Source organism: Macaca mulatta, chromosome 14 (genome assembly GCF_049350105.2).
Source record: "Macaca mulatta isolate MMU2019108-1 chromosome 14, T2T-MMU8v2.0, whole genome shotgun sequence".
Taxonomy (NCBI): domain Eukaryota; kingdom Metazoa; phylum Chordata; class Mammalia; order Primates; family Cercopithecidae; genus Macaca; species Macaca mulatta.
The window spans coordinates 27,052,264-27,076,727 of record NC_133419.1 but is presented as its reverse complement, the minus strand read 5'-3'; positions in this window follow the sequence as shown (position 1 = coordinate 27,076,727).

Below are 24,464 nucleotides of genomic sequence, written 5' to 3'. Positions count from 1 at the left end.
TTAAACTGACACTGATTATATACTTCAACATACTTTTAGGATTCCATCAATTCATAAGACACATGAACTGTTTGTTTGGCTGATGAAGTCATGTATCACACAACCAATCAGTTCAATGACTGATACTATCCTGTCCTGTTGCAATACCGACATAAAGCCGTTGCTTTTAAAATAGTTTACAGAATGGATGGAACTTTTTCTTTCCAGTGTTTTTTTCAGTATGTTTTGCTAATTGATTTCATTGCTCTACATTTGAATTTCTTACTTCCTTCTTCTGGTACGTTTCCTTGTGTGTCAGTGAATATTCTAGTAATGGTTTCAGAGAAGATTGTTCAGTAAATAATTTTCTTGGGCCTTGCACAACTGAAAAAAATCACTTTTATTAGTTTATCACACATAGTTTATGATTTTACATAATTCTCTTGTTGAAGCCATATGGAAAATGTACATATCTTAAAAATACAATGCTATATGTTTTCATATAGAACCACTATACAGATGAAGAAAAAGAATATTTTCAACATCCTATAACCTGCCTCATGCTTCCTTTGAGTTACAACAATACCTTGGGCAATCATTTTCTTGATATGTAATATAATACCATATGTTAGTTTTTAAAGTTTATGCAAATAAAATGACGAATGTACTATTTTGTGTTTGGCTTTTCTAATTCAGTGGTATTGTTTCAGAAGTACTTGTAATTTTTCATTCTCAATAGTGAATAACATTTTATTATGTGACTATATTACAATTACTTTATCCATTCTGATATTGATGGATATTTGGTTATGTTGCCATCTTGAAGCTTTCACAGCACTATAAGCATTTTTATAGATATTTTCTGGTACACATTTTATTGGGAATATAGCTGGGAATAAAATTGTTCATGATGGTATATGCATTTTTTCAGTTTTAGTAGACATTGGTAAACAGATTTCCAAAGCAAGTGTATCATTTTATGTTTCCATTTTTAAATTTTTTTTAGATGGAGCCTCACGGTGTCGCCCAGGCTGGAGTGCAGTGGCGCGACCTCGGCTCACTGCAAGCTCCGCCTCCTGGGCTCACGCCATTCTCCTGCCTCAGCCTCCCGAGTACCTGGGACTAGAGGTGCCCGCCACCACGACCGGCTAATTTTTTTTTTTTTTTTTTTTTTTTTTTGTATTTTTAGTAGAGATGGGGTTTCACCATGTTAGCCAGGATGGTCTCAATCTCCTGACCTTGTGATCCACCCGCCTTGGCCTCCCATAGTGCTGGGATTACAGGCGTGAGCCACCGCAACCGGCCTACGTTTCTATTTTTAACAAAAGGAAGTTCTCATTGCACCATATGTTTATCAGACTTGGTATAGTTGGTATTTTTTAAAATATATATTTTCATCTTAGATTTGAGGGGTACATGTGCATGTTTGTTGAGTATTGTATACATAATGATGGGGATTAGGCTTCTAGTGTATCCATCACCCAAATGTTGGACTTTGTACCCAGAATGTAAATTTTTTCAACCCTAAGCCCAGGATAGTCAGTCTTCTTAAATGTAGCCATTCTTCTGGATGTGAGGTGATATTGCATTATGGCATTTATTTGCCTTTATTGATAACAAATAATATTGAAAACCTTTTCATATGTTTATTGGCTATCTTGATAAACTCTATTGTGAAGTGTCTTTTAAATAATTTGTCCTTTGAAAATAGGTTGTATGTCTTTTTCTTTTTTATTTGTAGGAATTCTTTATATTCTAAAAGTCCTACAATATTCTAAATATTCTTAATTTTGACCTTCATTATATTCTAAATATCAGTCCTTTGTTGCTTATGTATAATACAGATGTCAGCTCCCAGTGTGTGGTCTCTCTTTATGCTATCTTAATGGTGTTTATTCTTAACTATAAGTAAATTTAATTTATCAAGTTTTCTTTGGTCCTAATTAAGAAGGTTTGACTACATTATTATGAAGACAATTTTCTTCTGTAAGTTTTATGGTTTTACTTAACCTTATTATTTAGATCTGCTATACATCTGTAATTGTTTTTAGCATGATGATAAGTATTAATAATGTTATATATGTAACTATATATAGTTCTTATATATATCACATATGTATATTATATATAACTATATATGTACATGTGTGCATGCATAGATAGATGGCCAGCAAACCCAGTACATTTTATTAAACAGACCATCCTTTCAACTGTGCTATAAGAAAACTTTTGCCCTATATTATCTAATCCTACATTTCTGTGTCTCTCTCCTAACTATTCTCATCTATTGTTCTACTTATCTCCCCATGTGCCATTACCATATACTTATATTCATAGATGAGGTATGCGATACTGGCAGCTAATCTGATAGTCATATTTTTACTTCTTACTAAGGTGCTTCAGGACCTTCTGGGCCCCTGTCCACCCGAGGTAATAAATAGGACAGTATAAGTGCAATCTGGGCAATTATAACCTCTCTTCCAGAGAAAATGACCAAGGGACTCTAACATGTTTTAGTCACCATAGAAACCTTTCTTCTGATGTTCCTGTTATAAGAGATAAAATATCTTATTGTTTAAGGCTTTTAAAGTCATGTATTTAGTTATTCATAGATTTAAATATGTTAACTGATACTTATAACAATTAATTCATGTTTAATTCTCTCAGGATTTTGCAGAAATTGTTTTATTTTCTTCTTTAATTTGGCAAGGTAAATTTTAAAAATATCAAGTCAATTTAATCCTCATTTATTTTAAGAAATGCTGTTTTAGTGTGGGTGTGAGTGTGGGTGTAGTTCTCTTTTCTACTTCTGAATGGTTTGAATGCTTTTTCTTATCTTTGATGTTGTAAAACTTAACACTTAAGGGTCTGTCTGATTTGGAAACTCCTAGCAATTTTTCATTCTGGACAGTGTTCCTCCAGTGTGGTCCCTTGTTAATAATTTCACTGTAGCACATATGGTAATAGTAAGCTTGGTAAACTTAGGTTGTGTAGACAGCTGAATAATGGCTACCCAAAGACAATACGTCCTACCCCCCCGGAACCTGCAAATGTTACCTTACAAGGAAAAAAGGTCTTTGTAGATGCAACTAAATTAAGAATCTTGATAGAGCACTATTATTTGGAATGATCTGATGGGCTCTAAATGCAATCACATGTAAAGGAGAGGCAGGGGAAGATATGCTGTAGACAGAAATAAAGAAGACAGATACTCAGAGGAAAAAAATGATGTGAAGATGGAGCAGAAAGAGATTTGAAAATGCAGGTCTTGATCACAAGCCAAGGATGTTGGCAGTCACCAGAAGCTAGAAGAGGCAAAAAACAATTTTTTCATTTTCCTGGAGCCTCAGAAGGAGCGTGGCCTGACAACACCGTGATTTGGGCCTATCAATACTGATTTCAGACTTCTGTGTCCCAAAACTGTGAAATCATAAATTTCTGTTGCCTTAAGCAATGGAGTTTGTAGCAAGTTGTTGTAGCAGCTACTGGACACTAATATATGTTCTTATTTGCTTTTTGAATCTACACCTTGAGCTATTAAGCACTTTTGTGCTTTTACTTTCCTGGTCTGTAACTTCCTTCTGAAATGTAATTCTGATTCTTGCCTTTTAGAGATTTATGTGGTTTCAAATCAACCAAGTTTTCTTTGTCTGTGTTCTACCATTCTTACATTTTTATGCCTTTTTGCCAAGACCAATTTGGTCGGGGAGACCCTAACCCAGTGGCACTAGAGGAATTAAAGACACACACACAGAAATATAGAGGTGTAAAGTGGGAAATCAGGGATCTCACAGCCTTCAGAGCTGAGAGCCCCGAACAGAGATTTACCCATATATTTATTAACAGCAAACCAGTCATTAGCATTGTTTCTATAGATATTAAATTAACTAAAAATATCCCTTATGAGAAATGAAGGGATGGGCAGAATTAAAGGAATAGGTTGGGCTAGTTGGCCACAGCAGAAGCATGTCCTTAAGGTACAGATCACTCATGCTATTGTTTGTGTCTTAAGAATGCCTTGAAGCTGTTTCCCGCCCTAGGTGGGCCAGGTGTTCCTTGACCTCATTCCCGTAAACACACAACCTTCCAGCTTGGGCGTTAGGGCCATTAGGAACATGTTACAGTGCTGCAGAGATTTTTTTTATGGCCAGTTTTGGAGTTAGTCTATGGCCAGATTTTGGGGGGCTTGTGCCCAACACCTTTTAATGAATGTAATACGAGAGAGGGAATTTAGAAGGAGTGTAATATCATTGTCTATTTTCTTTTTCTACTATTTTTCTTCTGGTGTTTACGTAGATGCACGAACAAAAGATATTCCGGGCCGGTCGCAGTGGCTTACGCCTCTAATCCCAACACTTTGGGAGGCTGAGGCGGATGGATAACAAGGTCAGGAGATTGAGACCATCCTGGCCAACATGGTGAAACCCTGTCTTTACTAAAAATATAAAAATTAGCTGGGTGTGGTGGTGCATGCCTGTAATCCCGGCTACTGGGGAGGTTGAGGTAGGAGAATCGCTTGAACTAGGGAGTTGGAGGTTGCAGTGAGCCAAGATCACGCCATTGCACTCCAACCTGTGCAACAGAGCGAGACTCCGTTTCAACAACAAAAAAAGATATTCTCCATGGTATTAAGTTCTTTTCTTTCTATTATTTTGACTCTCAAGTTTATGAGATATACGTGTGTTTACATGTGCACAGATGGGGTATATGTGCATATATGCGTATGAGATTAACCTAAATATCATAAAGATTATTTGATACAATTATATTTTATTTCCCATTTTTATCCCAAAAGAAGCTACAAAACTATTCTTGATCCCTGAACAGTAAAGCAAGAAGTAATCATAACTATGATTATTATTATAAGTTGCAACTGCAAGAACAGCAAATTGTTTAAGATTTATTTTGGTCAGAGTATAGTATATCTGTGACACTATTTTCTGCTTCACACATTGGTAATATGGGTAGGTACTATTTGCCTATTTATAGATTATTAAACTGAGATTCAGAATCCTACCCAAGCTAACAAAATGGTGAAATATAAAAATTTAGGTTCATTCCTTTACATTTTATTTCCTCTCTTACTTTAGTATTTATTTAGAACCAAGAAGAACACACCCATAAAAACAAGGAAGACTTTCTAATTCCCTCCCTTCTATACATTTCTGTGGTTTAATATCTTAGGTTCACTTTCAATTTTGATACTTTCTCTTTTATAAATATAAATCACATTAAACAAGTCATATCCTTGTGATTTGCTTTGAGTATAAATTGGTAACATGTAGCTTTTTCACTTCTGGTTTCCTGAATTTTTTTATTTAATAGCTAAGATTATTGTGGTTTAATAACCCTCATCCTTACTAGGATCTAGCATTGTCCAAATATATTACAATCTCCCATTTATTAAAGAGAATTGGGTAAATTTGTCTCTACATTCCCTCTTATTTTTCTATACAAAATTCATTGAGACAAAGGTTGTTAATTAAAATACTGTCTCCAACAGCTGGTAGCTTCTGGGAGTTATAAGCTAAATGTATTATTTTAGGAAAATTATGCATAATTGAAACATAGACTAACAACAGCAATTTTAAAATCAAATGTGAAATACAGCTTTATTCACAGCTTGTACACACATGTCACTTGGAAGTTAAACAGAATTTCATCAGTTTTTTCTTGTTTTTATCACTCTCATCTACTTTCAATGGTCCTAGATAATGAGAAGTTTCAAGCCTGAAGCATAAATCAGCCCCTGTTTTATAGAGTAAGAATAAAAATGTTTTCTTCCCATATACTGTTTCAATATCTTATCCAGATTAATGTACAAGAATATCTAGATAAAGAATTTAATTTTTACTTTTCTCTACCATCAGTTTACCAACAATCTATGATCAATTACAGATGTAGATGATTATCAGGGAAGAAGAAACTCACCAAAAAGTTCTCAGTTCCCAGGTCATAGCATCCAGCACAGTCCTGTGTTCCCTGTGAACATGTGTAGTCCAATTATCTTAAGCCAGAGAATGGGTACAACTCTACATTAGCAATTCCATTGTAAGTACCATATATTTATCTTCATAGAGGAGGTATGCGATGATGGCAGCAGATAGTACTTCTACCATACAAGAAACAAGAAAATTACTTCTACGGTATAAGAAACAACTATAATTTTAAATAGAAAGCAAAAAGTGTGTGTGTGTGCGCGTGCGTGCGTGTGTATTTGTGTCTGTAAAATCAAACATCAGGAGGTGTCTGAGACACATTTTATTTACAGAATAAGCCCTACAGGTCCAAGGAATCATGAAAAGAACTATATAATATAAAACATCTAATAACTCATAGGTTTTATACTTTATAAAACCTATAAGTAGGTTTTATATTAGAGCCTTTGGTGTAGATGAAGAAATTCACCCCAAACCACAATTGTTCTACTCCTGTTCCTATCCATCAGCTTCCTACTCTGTAAAATGAGTATACAAATATCACTTTACTGATAGAGTTTGTAGCTCATTTATCCATGCAAAATGCTTAGAAGAATGCTTGGAATCTATTATCATTTAATTATTATTATTGCTGTTATATTTGTTATAGTTATTTTATGACATAAGAAGTAGATATTGATGCTTTAATCTTACTGATGAGACTCAGAGGTCTTCATGGACTTACAATGCCCCACAATGAAAAGACAGGAAAATAGTAATATAAAATATTTCTCAGTCTGATATTAAAGTCCCGTTAATGTACTATACCGTCTCCTATGATATCAGCAAAGGGGTATACGTATGCTATCGGCATGTATCCATGGAACTGATATTCATTACCCCACATATGTTGGGCTATCTGTAGATCAGATTTCTAAAATGATGAATGGAAAATGATGTGTAAAATGTGTAAATGATGAATTGGAAAAAGAAGTGACTTTTTTCCCCCCCTCTATGGCATAGAATAGTACTTTTCATTTAGTCAAACAATTCTAACTAGTCTGTCAAAGTTCATTTTATATGTACACTTTTAAGCAGCTTAAAAATTCCTTTATAAACTCTCAGCAGTAAAAATATTTTTTGCTAAAGGTCTTCACTTGATTAGTCTTTATACTGCCTTGAAACCTTCTGTAGTAGTATAGAGAAAAATGAATATAGCTTCCCTGGGAATCACTGAAACAACTTGTAATTGATGTTCAAATTGGGTAATTTTTACTCATTCCATGTAAAGAAAGAAAAAAATTAAGGAGAATTGTTGGTACTTGGAGTTATTTCTTTCTTAAGCTGAAGGAAGGGAGAAAAGATCCACACTCTAATTTTTTATACAGAACTCAAATTAGGCTTAAAAAGAAAAGTGCTTCTTTTCTGTGTTGGCAGCTCCTTGATTTTGTTAAGTTGGCAGTTGTTCTCTCTTTCCTATTAAGCCACTCATCAGTTGGTAAACTGGGGCTTATTACAGACATATCAAGTGAGAGCAAAAACCTGAAGATGTTATTCAGGAACCTGAACATAGCAATGGATCAAGCAACTTTGCAGAAACATATTCTCATGAGGCACAGAGGGGCCAGCTAAATACCACTCTAGGTGGCCATACAGTTCTGAATTTATTTTTCCTCTTTGACTATTTTAAGTAATATGTAGGTACCTCAGAACACTCTGAAGTTGGGAACATACTTTCTTATTATCCCATTTTTAATTACGGAGAAACAGAAAGATCAAACTTATCATTCACATAAAAATGAGAGCCACGGAGCCGGGTGCAGTGGCTCATGCCTGTAATCCCAGAACTTTGGGAGGCCAAGGTGGGCAGATCATGAGGTCAGGAGTTTGAGACCAGGCTGACCAACATTGTGAAACCCCATCTCTACTAAAAATACAAATATTAGCCAGGTGTGGTGGCACATGCCTGTAATCCCAGCTACTCCAGAGGCTGAGGCAGGAGAATCGCTTGAACTCAGGAGGTGGAGGTCGCAGTGAGCCAAGATTGTGCCACTGCACTCCAGCCTGGGCAACAGAGCGAGACTCCATCTTAAAAACAAAAATGGGATCTATGGCAAAGAGGCATGGTTAGGTACATCCCTATGATATAAGCAAGGGTACTCCTCATAAAGGGGACTGGACAGCAGTCCTTATGTTTCACTAAAGCGAACTGCTATTAGCATAATCCATTTTCAAACTGTTAAATACAAATATAAAAGGTACAGTTCTAGTGGGCCATGAGGAGGGCTAGGGATGATACACGGAAAGCTTGAGAATACAGGTTCTAAAAAAAAGAAATTCTTTCATCCCTGGACAAAGAGGCAGAGTAAGATAGCTAAATAGAAACATCCAGTGATCATCCCTCCCCACAGTAACACCAAATTGAACAAAAGTCCACAAAAACGCACCTTTATGAGAAGGAAAAATCAGGTGAGGACTGAGGAGAGTAGGCACTGAAGAGAGTAGGAAAGACAGTTTTTAATCACCTATACTATCCCTCTCCCACACCCAGCAGTGGTCACATGGCACGGAGATAAAAATCTGTGTGCATGAGGCAGAGACAGCACAGTGATTAGGAAACCTTGCATTGGAACTCAGTGCTGCCATGTCACAGTGGAAAGTAACACAGGGCAGAACTCAGCCTATACCCCTGGAGGGCGTTTTAGACCAGCCCTAGCCAGACGTAAATCATGTATCTCAGTGGTCACAACCTGAGTTCCAGTAAGCCCAGCACTATGGGCTAAAGTGCTCTGGGATTCTAAATGAATTTGAAAGTCTGTCTAGGCCACAAGGATTGCAAGTCCAGGGCAAGTCCTGGTGCTGTGCTGGGTTCGAAGCCAGTAAACTTAGGATTCACACAACCTAGTGAGACACCAGCTGGGGCAACCAAGGAAGTGCTTGTGCCATCCCTCTTCAAACTCCATGCAGCACAGCTAGCAGCTTCAGTAGAGACTCCTTCTCTCCTCTTGTGCAAAGAGAAGGAAGAGTAAAGAGAACTGTGTCTTACAACTTGAATATCAGCTCAGTCACAGAAAAATAGGGTACCAGGCAGATCCTGAGGTCCCCATTCTAGCCCACAGCTCCCAGATGATATTTCTAGAGATATATTGGGCCACAAGAAAGTGCTATGCCTTGAAGGGAAAGACTCAGTCCTGGAAGGATTTACTACCTGGGGACTAAAGGGCCCTTGGACCTGAACAATCAACAGTGGTAGCCAGGTAGTACTTGCCACAGCATGGTGTGAGAATCAGTGCTATTCTGGCTTCAGGTGGAACCAGCACATGCCAGCTATGGTGGCTACAGGGAGAGACCCCTCCTGTTTGAGGAAAGTAGATAGCACTAATCTGTCTATCTTTAGGAGTACTAATATGTCTGGCAGCAGACTTCTCATTTGAAATATAGGCCAGGAGAGAGGGGCACGAAATACTTAAAGTGTTGGAGGGGAAAAAAAAACACCTTATATAATAGTATAATATACAATAGTATACAATATACAATAGTATATCCTGCAAAAATATTCTTTTAACATAAAAGAGAAAAGGAGACTCCCAAATAAATGAAAGCTGAGATATTTCAAGACGAGACCTGCCTGCAAGAAATGTAAAAGGGAGTTCTTCAAACTGAAAGAAAACAATGTTAATGAACAATAATGAATCATCTGAAGGCACAAAACTCACTGGTAATAATAAGTACACAGAAAAACACAGAATATGAAAACACTGTAATTGTGGTATGTAAACTGTTCATATTTGAGTAGAAAGTCTAATAGAGTAACCTATCAAAAGTAACAACTATAACAACTTTTTAAGACATAAACCAGATAAGACCAAATATAGACCAAATAAGATATAAATAGAAACAACAAAAAGTTAAAAAGCAGGGCATGAAATTAAAGATTAGAGTTTGTATTAGTTTTCTCTTTGTTTATACAATCCATTTTAAGTTGTCATTGGTTTAAATTAACAGTTTTTAAGATATTATTTGCAAGCCTCAACCTCAAATCAAAAACATGTAACAGACACACGGAATAGTTTTAAAACGTTAAAACTTACCACTAGAACAAATCACCTTTACTATAAGGAAGACAGAAAAGAATGAAAGAATGAAGAGAAAACCACCAAACCACCTGAAAACATAACAAAGTGGCAGGAGTAAGTCCTTACTTATTAATACAACATTGACTGTCAATGGACTAAACTGTCCTATCAAAAGAGACAGAGTGGCTGAATGCATAAAATAAATAAGACCCAATAATCTGTTGCCTATAAAAAACAGGTTTCATTCATACATATAACATAGACTGAAAATACAGGGATAAATAAAGATATTCTAGGCAAATGGAAACCAAAAAAGAGCAAGAATAGGTATACTTATATCAGAACAATAGTTTTCAAGTCAGAAAAAAAAAACTATAAAAAGAGACAAAAATTGTGATTATGTAAAGAGTGCCAAAGGGGTCAATTCTGCAAGAAAATATAACAATTGAAAATATATGCACCCCACATTGGAGCACCCATATACATAAAGTCAATATTTGGAGAGCTAAAGAGAGAGATAGACCTCAGTGTAATAATACCTAGGAATTTTGTCACCCTACCTTCAGCATTGGAAAAATCATCAAGACAAAGTAAATAATGAAACACCAGATTTAATCTGCAATATAGACCAAATGGAGCTGCTTGATATTTACAAAACAATTTATTCAGTGGAAGCAGAATAAACTTTTTTCCTCAGTACATGAAACATTCTCAAAGGTAAACCATATATTAGACCATATAATGTCTTTAAATGTTTTTTTATGAAATTGTATCAAGTATCTTCTCTGATCACTATGGAATAAAACTGGGAATCACAGCAAGAAGAATTTTGGAAATTATCAACCACATAGAAAATTAAACAATATTCTCTTTCTTAATGGCCAGTAGGTCAATGAAAAAGTTAAGAAGTAAATTTTCAAACTTCTTAAAACAAATGAAAATGGAAATAACATAACAAAGCCTATGAGATAAAGTGAACACAGTACTAAGAGGTACATTTATAGCAATAATTGCCTAAATCAAAAAATATAAAAACTTTAAACAAAAAACCTAATAATGCATCTTAAATAACTAGAAAAGTAATAGCAAACCAAACCCCAAATTAATAGAAGAAAAAAAATAAGTATCTAAAGAAACAAAAAAAGAAGGTCCAAATAAGTAAAATCAGAGATGAAAAAGGAGACATTACAACCAATAACACAGAAATTCAAGCAATCATTAGAGGCTACTATAAGCAACTACATGACAATAAATTGGAAAACCTGGAATAAATGAAAAATTCCTGGATGCATACAACCTGACAAGAATTGAACCATCAAGAAATCCAACACCTGAATAGCCCAATAACAAGTATTGCGATCACAACCACAATACAACGTCTTCTAGCAAAGAAAAGCCAAGCATCCAATGGCTTCACTGTTGAATTTTACAAAATGTTTAAATAAGAAATAATACCTCATACTCAAACTACAAAAACTAGAGGAGGCATACCTCCAAACTCATTCTGTGAAGCCCGTATTACCCTGATAACATAACCAGACAAGGAAACATCAAAACAACAACAACAAAAAAAACCAGAGGCCATTATCCATGATGAACATTGATGAAAACATTCTCAACAAAACAGAAGCAAACTGAATTCAACAACACATTAAAAAGATCATTAATCATGACCAAGTGATACTTATGCCAGGCATGCAAGAATTGTTCAACACAGGCAAATCAATTAATGTGATACGTCATTCAACAGAGTGAAAGACAAAAACTATATGATCATTTCAATAGATGCTAAAAAAAAAATGTGATAAAATTCAACACTCCTTCATGATAAAAAAAAAAAAACCCTCAAAACACTAGGTATACAAGGAACCTACATCAACACAGTAAGAACCATATACAACTTCCCCACAGCTAGTATGATAGCAAATGGGGACAAACTGAAAGCCTTTCCTTTAAGATCGGGAACATGGCAAGGAGCCCATTTTCACCACTGGTATTCAACATTATACTGAAAATCCTAGCTAGAACAGTCAGACAAGAGAAAGAAATTAATGCACATTCAAATTGGAAAGGAATAAGTCAAATTATCCTCGTTTGCTGATGATATAATCTTAAATTTGGAAAAACCTGAAGATTCCACCAGATTATTAGAACAGATAAAAATTCAGTAAAGTTGCAGGATACAAAATTAACATACAAAAATGGGTAGGACTTCTATATGCCAAAAACAAACAATCTGAAAAAGAATTTAAAAAAGTAATCCAATTTACAACAGCAACCGATAAAATTAAATGCTTGGGAATAACCTTAACCAATTAAGTAAAAAAAAAAAAAAAAAAAAAAAAAAAATCTCTAAGTAAAACTGTAAAATGTTAAAGAAAAAAGTTGAAGAGGACACAAAACTATAGAAAGATATTCTATGTTAATAGATTGGAAGAATCAATATTGTTAAAATGTCCGTACTATGCAAATCAATCAACAGATTGACTATAATCCCTGTCAAAATACCATGACATTCTTGACAGAAATAGAAAAAAAAATCCTAAAATTTATATAGAACCAAATGAGACCCAGAGTAGCAAAAGCTATCCTTAGCAAATAACAAAACTGAGGAATCATGCTATCTGACTTCAAATTATGCTACAGAACTATAGTAATCAAAACAGGATGATACTGGCATAAAAACAGACACACAGAACAATGGAGCACAACTGAGAACACAGAAACAAATTTGTATATCTACAGTGAACTCATTTTTAACAAAGGTACTAGAAACATACCCTGGATAAAGAAAAGTCTCTTCAATAAATGATGCGGGGACAACCAGATATCTACATGAATAAAGAAACTATTCCCCTACATCTCACTGTATGCAAAATCAAACCAAAATGGATTAAAGACTTAAATCTAAGACCTCAACCTTTATCTTTTAGTCTAAGGACTAAAAGAAATCATTGGAGAAACTCTCCAGGACATTACTCTGAGAACAGATTTATTGAGTAATACCCCACAATCACAAGTAACCAAAGCTACTACAGACAAATGGAATCACATCAAGTTAAAAAGCTTCTTCACAGCAAAGGAAAAAAATCAATAAAGTGAAGAGACAACCCACAGAATGGGAAAAAATATTTGCAAACTATTCATCTGACATGAGGTTAACAACCAGAATATATAAAGAGCTCAAACAGCTCTATAGAAAAAAAAAAAAAAAAAAAAAAAAAACAACGAATAATCTGAATAAAAAGTGGGCAAAAGATCTGAATGGACATTTCTCAAAATAAGAAATACAAATGGCAAACACATATATAAAACAGCAATCATCATCATTCATCATCAGAGAACTGCAAATAAAAACTACAATGAGGTATTATCATACTGTAGTTGAAATGGCTTTTATCCAAAAGATAGGCAACAATGCTGGTAAGGATGTGGAGAAAAGGGAAACCTTGTACCCTGTTGGTTGAAATGGAAATTAACATGACCATTATAGAGAACAGTTTGGAGGTTCCTCAAAAAACAAAATAGAACTACCATCTGATCCAGCAATTCCACTGCTAGGTATATACCCCAAATAAAGGAAATCAGCATATGAAAGAGATACCTGCACTCTCATGTTTATTGCAGAACTATTCACAACAGCCAAGCTTTGGAAGCAACTTAAGTGTTCTTCAACAGATGAATGGATAAAGAAAATGTGGTACATATATGCAATGGGGTACCATTCAACCTTAAAGAGACTGAGATTTTATCATCTGCAACAACATGGATGAAACTGTAGGCCATTATGTTAAGTACAATAAGCCAGGCACAGAAAGACAAACTTTGCATGTTCTCACTTATTTTTAGGGGCAAACATTAAAACAGTTAAACTCAAGGAGATAGAGAGTAGAATGATAATCACCAGAGGCAGGGAAGGGTAGTTGAGCTGGGGGCAGTAGGGATGGTTAATGGGTACAAAAATAGATGAAATGAATAAAGTCTAGTAATTAATAATACAACAGGATGACTACAGTCAGTCAAATATAATTTATTGAAAATTGTAATACAACTAAAAGTATAATTGGATCTTTGGAACACAAAGGATAAATGCTTGAGGTGATGGATACCCCTTTACTGTGATATGATTATTATGCATCTTATGCCTGCATCAAAACACCTCATATACCCTATACATATGTACACCTACTATCTACCTACAAAAAATTAAAAATTTAAAAAGGGAGAAATTATTTTTATGGAAGTAGTAAATGTCAAATCCTTTTATCTCAGCATAAATTCGTATAAAAGCCATATCACCCTTATTTATCACCACCTCTCACAAAATACTTTTTTCTTTTTCCTGAGGCAAAAACAAACAAACAAAATGTCTTATATATTAATGGATGCCTTATAATATTTGGAAAGAAAAATATCAAAAAGTGACCTATACTTTGATTCTGGGTCTTACCTCCTAAAACCATCACATGCCATATTCATTTGTTAAATAATCATTTTTGAACACCTAAATGCCAGGCAATGTTCTAGGGCCAAGACATACATTGTCAAATAAAACAAAACAGAACAATAGTCATACTAGAACTTGCATATAGACAGAGAAAGACAGTAAGTAATAAACATAATTACAGAGTATATATGGGAAAATCCCCATAGAAAATATAGAATGATATGTGTGTGTGTGCGCGTGCATGCGTGTGTGTGTGTGTGGTGGGAGGTGGTCAAGGTGGAAGCTGGAACACTAGCTAAGAAGTTAGCAATAAAACATCAAAATAACAATTTATTTTGAAAGATGAGCCACCATGTGTTTTTTATACATTTGATATGGTATGGAAGAGAAAGAGAGATAATAAGAATAAGCTCAAGCTTTTTGATGGAAGCAAATAAAAGACTGAGTTCTCATTGGATAAATTGAGAAGGTTGAGGGTAGAGCAGAATTTGAAGAGGAAATTTAAGAGTTAAATTTTAAATGAGTTATGTTTGAAATGTGTGTTAGATACCTAAGTGCAAAATCAAGTATGCAATTTAGTATATGACTTTGATGTTTAAGAGGAGCTGAGATATCTACTGAAGAGGTTTTCAAGATACTAATGGTATTTTATTATAGAATGGTCAATTAGCTCAACAGAAAAGTGACAATAATATGGACAAGATAGCAGACACTAAGCTCTGTATTTCTACAGCTTGAAGTGTTAGGGAGAAATTTGGGAACCAATAAAGGATGCTGACTATAAGCTGTGAACAGGAGAAAAACCAAAAAGACTGGTGACTTTCGGCCAGAGAAAGAATATCAAAGGCCAACAAAATGATCAATTATGTCAGATGATACTGATAGGTCATATAAACATCTAGAAAACTAGATGTTTTTGCAGGCTCAAAACAAACAAACAAAAATTGACCACCAAATACCTCAACCAAAAATACATACAGAAAATAAATACAGAAAAATAAAATAATTGATTTCACAATATGTAGATTTTTTAATTTATATGTTCTTCATTATCATTATAATATTTTTGATAAAAAGAATGTGTTTATATTCTCCAATGGGCTCCAAGTTTAAACGCCTATAATGATAGATGTATTTCTGTTCACAGTTTTATAAAATTGCTTTCATACTTTCTTGCTTTAGTGGCTCTGTTTTTAAGATATTTTTGTAAATACTTTAACATCACCATCTCCTGGAAGCCCCCTTCATAGATCCAAAACCACAGAAACCCTTTTCTCTCCAGGTATCATCCCAGGTGGCAGTGGCAGCATTTCTTCCATTTCTTCCCACAACCTTAAAAGGATTTTTTTTTTAACCAGCAAACTCAACCATCTGTAAGGTACATGGATGTGCTTTGGTCAAGGAATAGGCCGAGGCAGACATCTAGACTCAGCAACTTTAGGGTGCAGGCACACACCTCCACTTGTTATATAACCTGCTTGTGTAAGCTCATACTTGCCCTGGAGCCACTATTGTTTGAAAAGGTATAACTGCCCTGCTGACGCTGTGCACAGGGCTCAACATGTCTTAGGCACCCCTGGTGCCCAAAGAGAGAATAATGCTGCTGACTCCTGTAAGGGATAGCTGGTTGTCTTGAAGGTGGTCGGGGACAGCCGGAAACCAGCTTGCACCTAGAGGGAAAGAGTTAAGCTGCTGACCCTGTAGCTGGCCTTGCAGGCCGGGGAGTGCAGTTGCAGGCATGGGGTGGCAGCAGCCACAGAGCCGTCTGCTGAGAGGAGCCTCAGAGCCTGAGCAGACAGCCAAGATAAAGGAGGACAGTGTAAGAAAGCTGCTGATGAAAGAGCTGCTGAATAAAACCACATTTCACCTGCCTACAGCCCCCATGAGTGTTCTTTCAGCTCTCTGCTACACACCCACTCTGCTTGAACCTCAGCATGAGCTCAAACCTGACCCCGAGCATGACATTGGGCATAGTCATGGACCTAACACCATCCTTATAAGGGAAAATACCTTCTTTGTCTCTAGATGACCCTAATGCAGTGGCTGCTTTTAATGAAATTAGAGTAATTTACTTTTCTAAAATAAATTACATGGGTGATTCTAGTGGGAGTTTCTATCTAAGGAAGTTGGACAGAAAAAAACTACCATCCCTACCTGCAACATAGATTAAACCACAGGAGCGCCTCCCCTCTACCAGTGCCTTCCATTCTACTCATTTCATGTAGTCTCCACACTGCGACAAACAGGATATATTTTTCTTGTTTATACCTGTGTCTTGAGAGATGAGCACTCTGCCTTGAACATAGAAGGAGCTCAGTATCTGTTGAGTGGGGACTGAATCTAGAAACACATTACATCTACAATGCTTTGAAGCCCATTCATTTGAAAGAGGCTTGTAGAAATACCCAATTTCACATGCAGATCATAGAACTCACCTTGGGGATCTTGTCCAGGCCAGGGAAGAGCATTGCTGTCTCTGATGGTGAAGTTCTGGCATCAGAAACACTTTGGTGTGCCACTCTGGACTGCCCTTAAGTGAAAATGAACATTGCAAGTAAGCAGGTTTGTACTGTGCTGGCAGTGCCATGTAGGAAAAAACTACACGGCCTATTGCTAACCAATTCCAGGTGCTTGCTGAAGTTGTTTCAGTCTCCTTATTTCCTCAGCATCAGCACACAATAAACCCAGTATTACCCAGTTTAAGAAATTCAGAGAATCAGTGTATGTTGCCTCTTAAATGCCTTTGAGAAAATTAGCAGTATTTTTTTCTCATCTGCATGTAGGTATACCCTTATTTGGAATGTACATGTAGATAGTCCGAGAACCTAGACTTTGAGAATAAACATTCTTTTGTAAGTGATAATTTTTTTCACTGATACAAATGTATATTATTTTAAGATTATAACAAAATCTGTACATGGACCCATGGCTATTAAGAAAACTTAAAACCATTAAAGCATTAACATTTAAAACTTTGTATTCAATGTATAATTTACATAAAACAGAAAGAGGATGCAAATTATATATATTGAATGATCACCATTTTTATTTGTTAGAAAAAAATTACCTACATTTAGAAAATAATGCTAACAGTAAAGACAATAAAACAGATAAGGGTAAATACAATAAAACATATAGATAAAAATAAATACAATAACATATATGGACAAAATAACTATGGTTCTACAACTATTACTCAAGTTCATACATATGACCATATAAATGTATATGAAATAATATGCATTTTAGCTCACTCAAGGCAGAGTGCTCATCTCTCAAGAAGAGAATATAAGCAAAAAGTATACTTTTTGTCACAGTATGGAGACTGCATGACATTAGTAGAATGGGAGGCACTGGTAGAGGGGAAGTACTGCTGTGGTTCAAGGTTGTACATATGACCTTAAGTCATAGTTGTAGAACTATAGTTATTTTGTCCATCTGTATTTATTTCATAATTATTCTATAATGAAAGTGAATTACCTTCAAAGTTACTACAAAATTGTCCTGAATTAAACATTTAAGGAATTTTCACTTTGAATAGTTGGAAATGTTGCAAAGATTTTGTTAAGAATTTAGAATCTCTCTCCTTTTTTCATCTAGCAGTACTTTTTAAAGAAAGTAATTACATAGAAATAAAGAAAGTAATTATATGGATACAAAAGACATCTTGTTTTCCCTTCTATCTCTGTAGAGTAGTTAAGCCTGAATAACAAAATGACTTTATGAGTTAAGATGAAATTGCAAGAAACTTCAGAAATGCCTTTTCTCATTATCTCCCTCAGACATCTGTCAATATTTATCTGTTAATAGACTAAGCAATCAGCCTCAGTAAATAAAATATCAGATCCAAATATATATGTATATCATTTAAGCAATTAGAAGGATGAGTGCAGATAGGATATTAGCATGACAATTATGTCAAATATCCTTATTTATATGGATCTTTCCTTCACAAAAGTTAATAGGTGGTGAAACTAGCAGAACAGTAATGACATTCCTCAGGTTTTCTCCCCATTGTCAACCACTTCACTGATATTCGTGAGAAGCCTAATTGGAAGAAAATTCAGAAATAAACAGACGCCAGTTTATAAAAGTAGGGCAAAACACAAGGTCAGTTGAGTAATCAACTAAAACATAACTGGTATTCACATTAAAGCCACATGCTTTCTGTGACTTTGGTAAAGTCTGACTTTTCTTTGTTGACAGTAAAGTGAGTTACAATTGCCTACTGGCTTTTGACTTACTAGTTGTATAAACTTGAGGAGGTTACTTAAACTCTTTGAAGCATATGCAAAACATTTTCAGAATGAGATTATGAAATAAATTTCATATAACTTGATGATATGGTTTGGCTGTGTCCCCACCCAAATCTCATTTTGTACTGTAGCTCCCATAATTCCCACATAATGTGGGAGGGACCTGTTGGGAGATAGTTGAATCATGGGGGCCATTTCCCCCATACTGTTCTGGTGGTAGTGAATAAGTCTCATGAGAACTGATGGTTTTATAAGGGGTTTCCCCTTTTGCTTGGCTCTCATTCTTTCTTGCCTGCCACCATGTAAGACATGCCTTTAGCCTTCTGCCATGATTGTGAGACCTCCCCAGCCACATGGAACTGTGAGTCTGTTAAGCCTCATTTTCTTATAAATTATTCAATCTCAGGCATGTCTTTATCAGCAGCATGAAAACAGACTAATACACTTGTATTGACAATTTTGAAAAAAATGTGTAAATTAGTACCATGTCTAACATTAAACAGGTTTTCAATGCATATTACTTAGATCACTTAAAAATATTAAGAGAAACTTATATAATGCAAATGAAATGTACTCAGTAAATGATCAGTTCCTTAAAAGCAACAGTCCTTCATCTATTCTGTAAGATAATGATGGTAATTTAATGAAAATCTGAAATAGTCTCAGCATTTTAAACAAACCTATAGTTATGTGCAGCTGTGGATTTGAATATGTTCATATTAGCCATGGCTCTACTTTTGAAAGATGCAGTTTCTGAGATGTTTTTTCTTCTCTATGCATGTGGTAAAATGCTAGTGGAAAATGCAAAGTACAAAATGCAGGAAAATATAGAAAATAGAGAATGGTTCCACAATAAAAAATTGTTATAAAATTCTACTAATCGGCTTTGCTACTTCTTTGAATATCCATATATTATCTTAAAATTGATGACAATTATAACAACTTCACATGGTTTTTGAGAATATTTAGTGAGTTAATACGTAGGACAGGTACCTATCACACAGTAGGTTATTAATAACTCAGCTCCCTACTAATACTCTACCTACCTTTTGCACCAAAAACAAACAAACAAACAAAAAGAGCTTCAAATTAAAATTGTCTTCAGCAACTAGCTCTAGCCCAGGTTAATACAACATTATAGAAGAGAAAAACAGTTGATCATACGTGGTAATTTGTGTGTGAAAATTTAATAACCCCTATCTGAAAAATGTCTGAAGTGCAACATGGAAGAAAGATTTGGTAGAATATTTATTATTTCTGGTAATTTAAATGTATATTATTATGTTCTAAGGATCTTAGGGCAATGCAAACAAAACATAGCAATTTGTGAAGTATTGATAAACTATTAAATATTTTATGTCTTAACGACTTTACATTAACCAGTCATTGCTTATATCATGCAACACATATGTATAGAATATTTCAGTAAATGTGAATTATATTACACTAAATTCAAGACCATTTTGTTGGAAAACTGGTATAAAACTTTTCCTATAAAGTAAAATATCAGTTCTATCTATATAATTCTTGTTACAAGCTACAAAACTTTTTTACTTTTTAGATTTTTAAAGATGAAGCTTCTTTCTAGATACTAGAAAATAAATAAAATAATAAATATAAATAAATAAAAAGTATAATAAATATTAATAAATAAAATACTAGAAAATAAAATGGTTAATACAGACAAAAATGACTAAATTCAGTATCATCATAAAACAAAAATGCTTGGAATTTATGCTTGCTGCTTTGATATCATTAATTGCATGAAAAATAACAGCTTCTTTCAATGTAAATGAAAGTATAGAGGTGGCTATCCTTAGAGTACATATAGTATGATTATGAACTTGCATTCTAAGATCTGAGATCAAATTTTAACCCCATGCTAATTTTGCATCTGATTTCTTTGTGCTGTCTCAAATAAAAAACGAAGCTCTTTTCCAGATCCCATTTTTTCTGAATCCTACACCTCACAGAAGTCAGGGAGCAGCAGTCACATAAAACCAAATGTGTGATAGTTACTCTCATGTATAAAAGTACAATACAGATTTGAATTGTAAATTCTTCATGGACATGTCATAAAATTGTGATAAAACTGTAAAGTGTAGTTTTGCTACATGTACAAGTTATCATGATATGTATCAGATTGTTTAATGTATTATAGACTAAGAAAAATAAGAAACTTAGCATCTAATCAGTAGTATAATTTAATTACAAAATCAGATTAACATCACATTCATGAATCACATTTAATCACTATGAATTTTGATATCAAATTAAAAGCATTGTTTAATATGCATTTTAATAACTTGGGAATCTTTATAAGACACAGATTTTCATTCAGTAGTTCTGGGATCCACAACCTAGCGGAAACCTAGTTAATGCCTAAGTTGTTGGCCTGAGTACACACTTTGAATCTGATGATTCTAACCTACTGCTATCAACAGCACTCTCTGCCATGATGAAACTGTTCTGTATCTGTACTGTTCAATAAGATGCCAGTAGCCACATATGGCTATTTGGCTTTTGAAAAGTGTCTAATGTAACTGAATGACTGAATTTTAACTCAATTCATTTTAAATTTAAATTTAAATAGCCTAGCCATGTGAGACTAGTGGTTACTGGTTATTGGGCAAGATAGGTCTAAATGATATAAACAATTTATCTTGATGATATGGGAAGATACTTAAGGGAAAAAAAAAAAAAATGCTTCCAAAAAGCAACTCAGAGCAACTCAGAGCCATAAGTAGAAAGCTGAAACTGGATCCTTTCCTGACTCCTTACACGAAAATTAATTCAAGATGGATTAGAGACTTAAATGTTAGACCTAATACCATAAAAATCCTAGAGGAAAACCTAGGTAGTACCATTCAGGACATAGGCATGGGCAAAGACTTCATGTCTAAAACACCAAAAGCAACGGCAGCAAAAGCCAAAATTGACAAATGGGATCTCATTAAACTAAAGAGCTTCTGCACAGCAAAAGAAACTACCATCAGAGTGAACAGGCAACCTACAGAATGGGAGAAAATTTTTGCAATCTACTCATCTGACAAAGGGCTAATATCCAGAACCTACAAAGAACTCAAACAAATTTACAAGAAAAAAACAAACAACCCCATCAAAAAGTGGGCAAAGGATATGAACAGACATTTCTCAAAAGAAGACATTCATACAGCCAACAGACACATGCAAAAATGCTCATCATCACTGGCCATCAGAGAAATGCAAATCAAAACCACAATGAGATACCATCTCACACCAGTTAGAATGGCGATCATTAAAAAGTCAGGAAACAACAGGTGCTGGAGAGGATGTGGAGAAATAGGAACACTTTTACACTGTTGGTGGGATTGTAAACTAGTTCAACCATTATGGAAAACAGTATGGCGATTCCTCAAGGATCTAGAACTAGATGTACCATATGACCCAGCCATCCCATTACTGGGTATATACCCAAAGGATTATAAATTATGCTGCTATAAAGACACATGCACACGTATGTTTATTGCAGCACTATTCACAATAGCAAAGACTTGGAATCAGCCCAAATGTCCATCAGTGACAGTTTGGATTAAGAAAATGTGGCACATATACACCATGGAATACTATGCAGCCATCAAAAAGGATGAGTTTGTGTCCTTTGTAGGGACATGGATGCAGCTGGAAACCATCATTCTTAGCAAACTATCACAAGAACAGAAAACCAAACACCGCATGTTCTCACTCATACGTGGGAACTGAACAATGAGATCACTTGGACTCAGGAAGGGGAACATCACACATCGGGGCCTATCATGGGGAGGGGGGCGGGGGGAGGGATTGCATTGGGAGTTATACCTGATGTAAATGACGAGTTGATGGGTGCAGCACACCAACATGGCACAGTATACATATGTAACAAACCTGCACGTTATGCACATGTACCCTACAACTTAAAGTATAATAATAATAAATAAATTTAAAAAAAAAATAAATAAATTTAAATAGCCTAGCCATGTGAGACTAGTGGTTACTGGTTATTGGGCAAGATAGGTCTAAATGATATAAACAATTTATCTTGATGATATGGGAAGATACTTAAGGCAAAAAAAAAAAAAATGCTTCCAAAAAGCAACTCAGAGCAATACATATTGACTTCTTTCATGTTATTAAGTGTTTATCAATTCCTTCAAATGTGTCACAGTTACACTAACCATAACTGTATGACATTATAAATCCACATAGAATAATAATTAGCATCAATGGTTTCAAATCACTGCTGTGCTCCTTGCTAGCTGTGATATCTGGAGTAAGTATTTGCCCAGTTTGTGCTTCAATCTCCTCATGTTTAAAAGGGGATAATAATAGCAATATTATTGTAAGAGTTAAATTAGTTGATATTTGTAAAGCATTGCCACAGTGTCTAACACAAGCCTAAATAACATTTTAAAATAAATTTTAGCCAACATTTTGCACACAAAAATTACTTTGAAAGATTATTTTGAATTTCAAGAACTAACTTGATATAATTCACACATAGTAAAATTCATAGATCTTAAGTGTATTGTCAGATAAGTTTTGACAGATACATCACTGCAGAGAGTTCCTTAATCCCTTTCCTCAGATTAAACCGCCCAGCAAACACAGCCTTTTTATTACCAGAGATTAGCTTTGTCTGTTCCAGAACTACATATAAATGCAGTCGTACAAACTCATTCTTTCTTCTTTCCTTCCAAATAATATTTTTAAGTTTCATCTATTGATGAGTACTCTACTATAGAACTTTATTCTACTGTAAACTTTTTTTCATCCATTCTCCTGTTGGGTTGTTTTGGTTAGCAATAAACAAAGCTGCTGTAACCATTTTGGTACAAGCATTTTGTAAACTTCTATTTTTATTTCTTTTGGATAAATACCTAGGAGGAGAATCAATGGGTTACAAGAAAGGTATATGTTTAACTTTTTAAGATATGCTCAAGCAGAGCTTGCAGTCAGCCGAGATCATGCCACTGCACTCCAGCTTGGGCGACAGAGCAAGACTCCATCTCAAAAAAAAAGATATGCTCAAAAAGTTTTATCAATTTGTTGGGAGAATATTTTCCACGGGGCTCTCACATTTTGGGATGTTTGGGAGCAGAAGTACTGACTGCTTTTGTTCAGGACTATCATTTTAATGTATATTGAAAAACTTTGGGAATTAGAGATACTGTACCTCAAGAGCAAAGGGCAGATTTGCTTCCTGTCCATATAATAAAGAAAATGTTTCCTTCCAGGGCAAACTTACTGTTAATTATTTAAAATTCAGTTTCCCTAACCTCAAGGTTCTTCTCCTCTAACGTATCCCACTGCCTGTACAAGGATCAGCTGATCATATTTTCACCACCCTGTGGAAACTGTGGCTCAGCGGTTCTGCACAACTGCTGGGCTCTGCGTGGCTACTGGTCTTGCTGTGAATAATTACTTGTCATTTGTCTCTGACCCAGGAATCTTTTGTTTTCTTTCTAGAATACATAAAACTATGGCAGACTTGGTTGTTACTTTGCAAGTTGGGTAAAATACCAAACCCTTCACAGTTTTTGGTAGTTTTGTAACAAGGATAGATGTTGACAGACATACAGAAAGCTAGGAAAGGAAAGATGAAGCTTAGATTTTTTTATGTGATTTGAGAGAAGTGTACCAGAATACCAGCAATGTGTTGATCAAATTGTACAGTTAACAAATGCGCTTACAAGGAGACACTAGTGAGGTGCTTGCAGCTGATTACCAGAAAGGAGGTCTGAAGACAATTGCCTAAATGGTGCCCTGACTG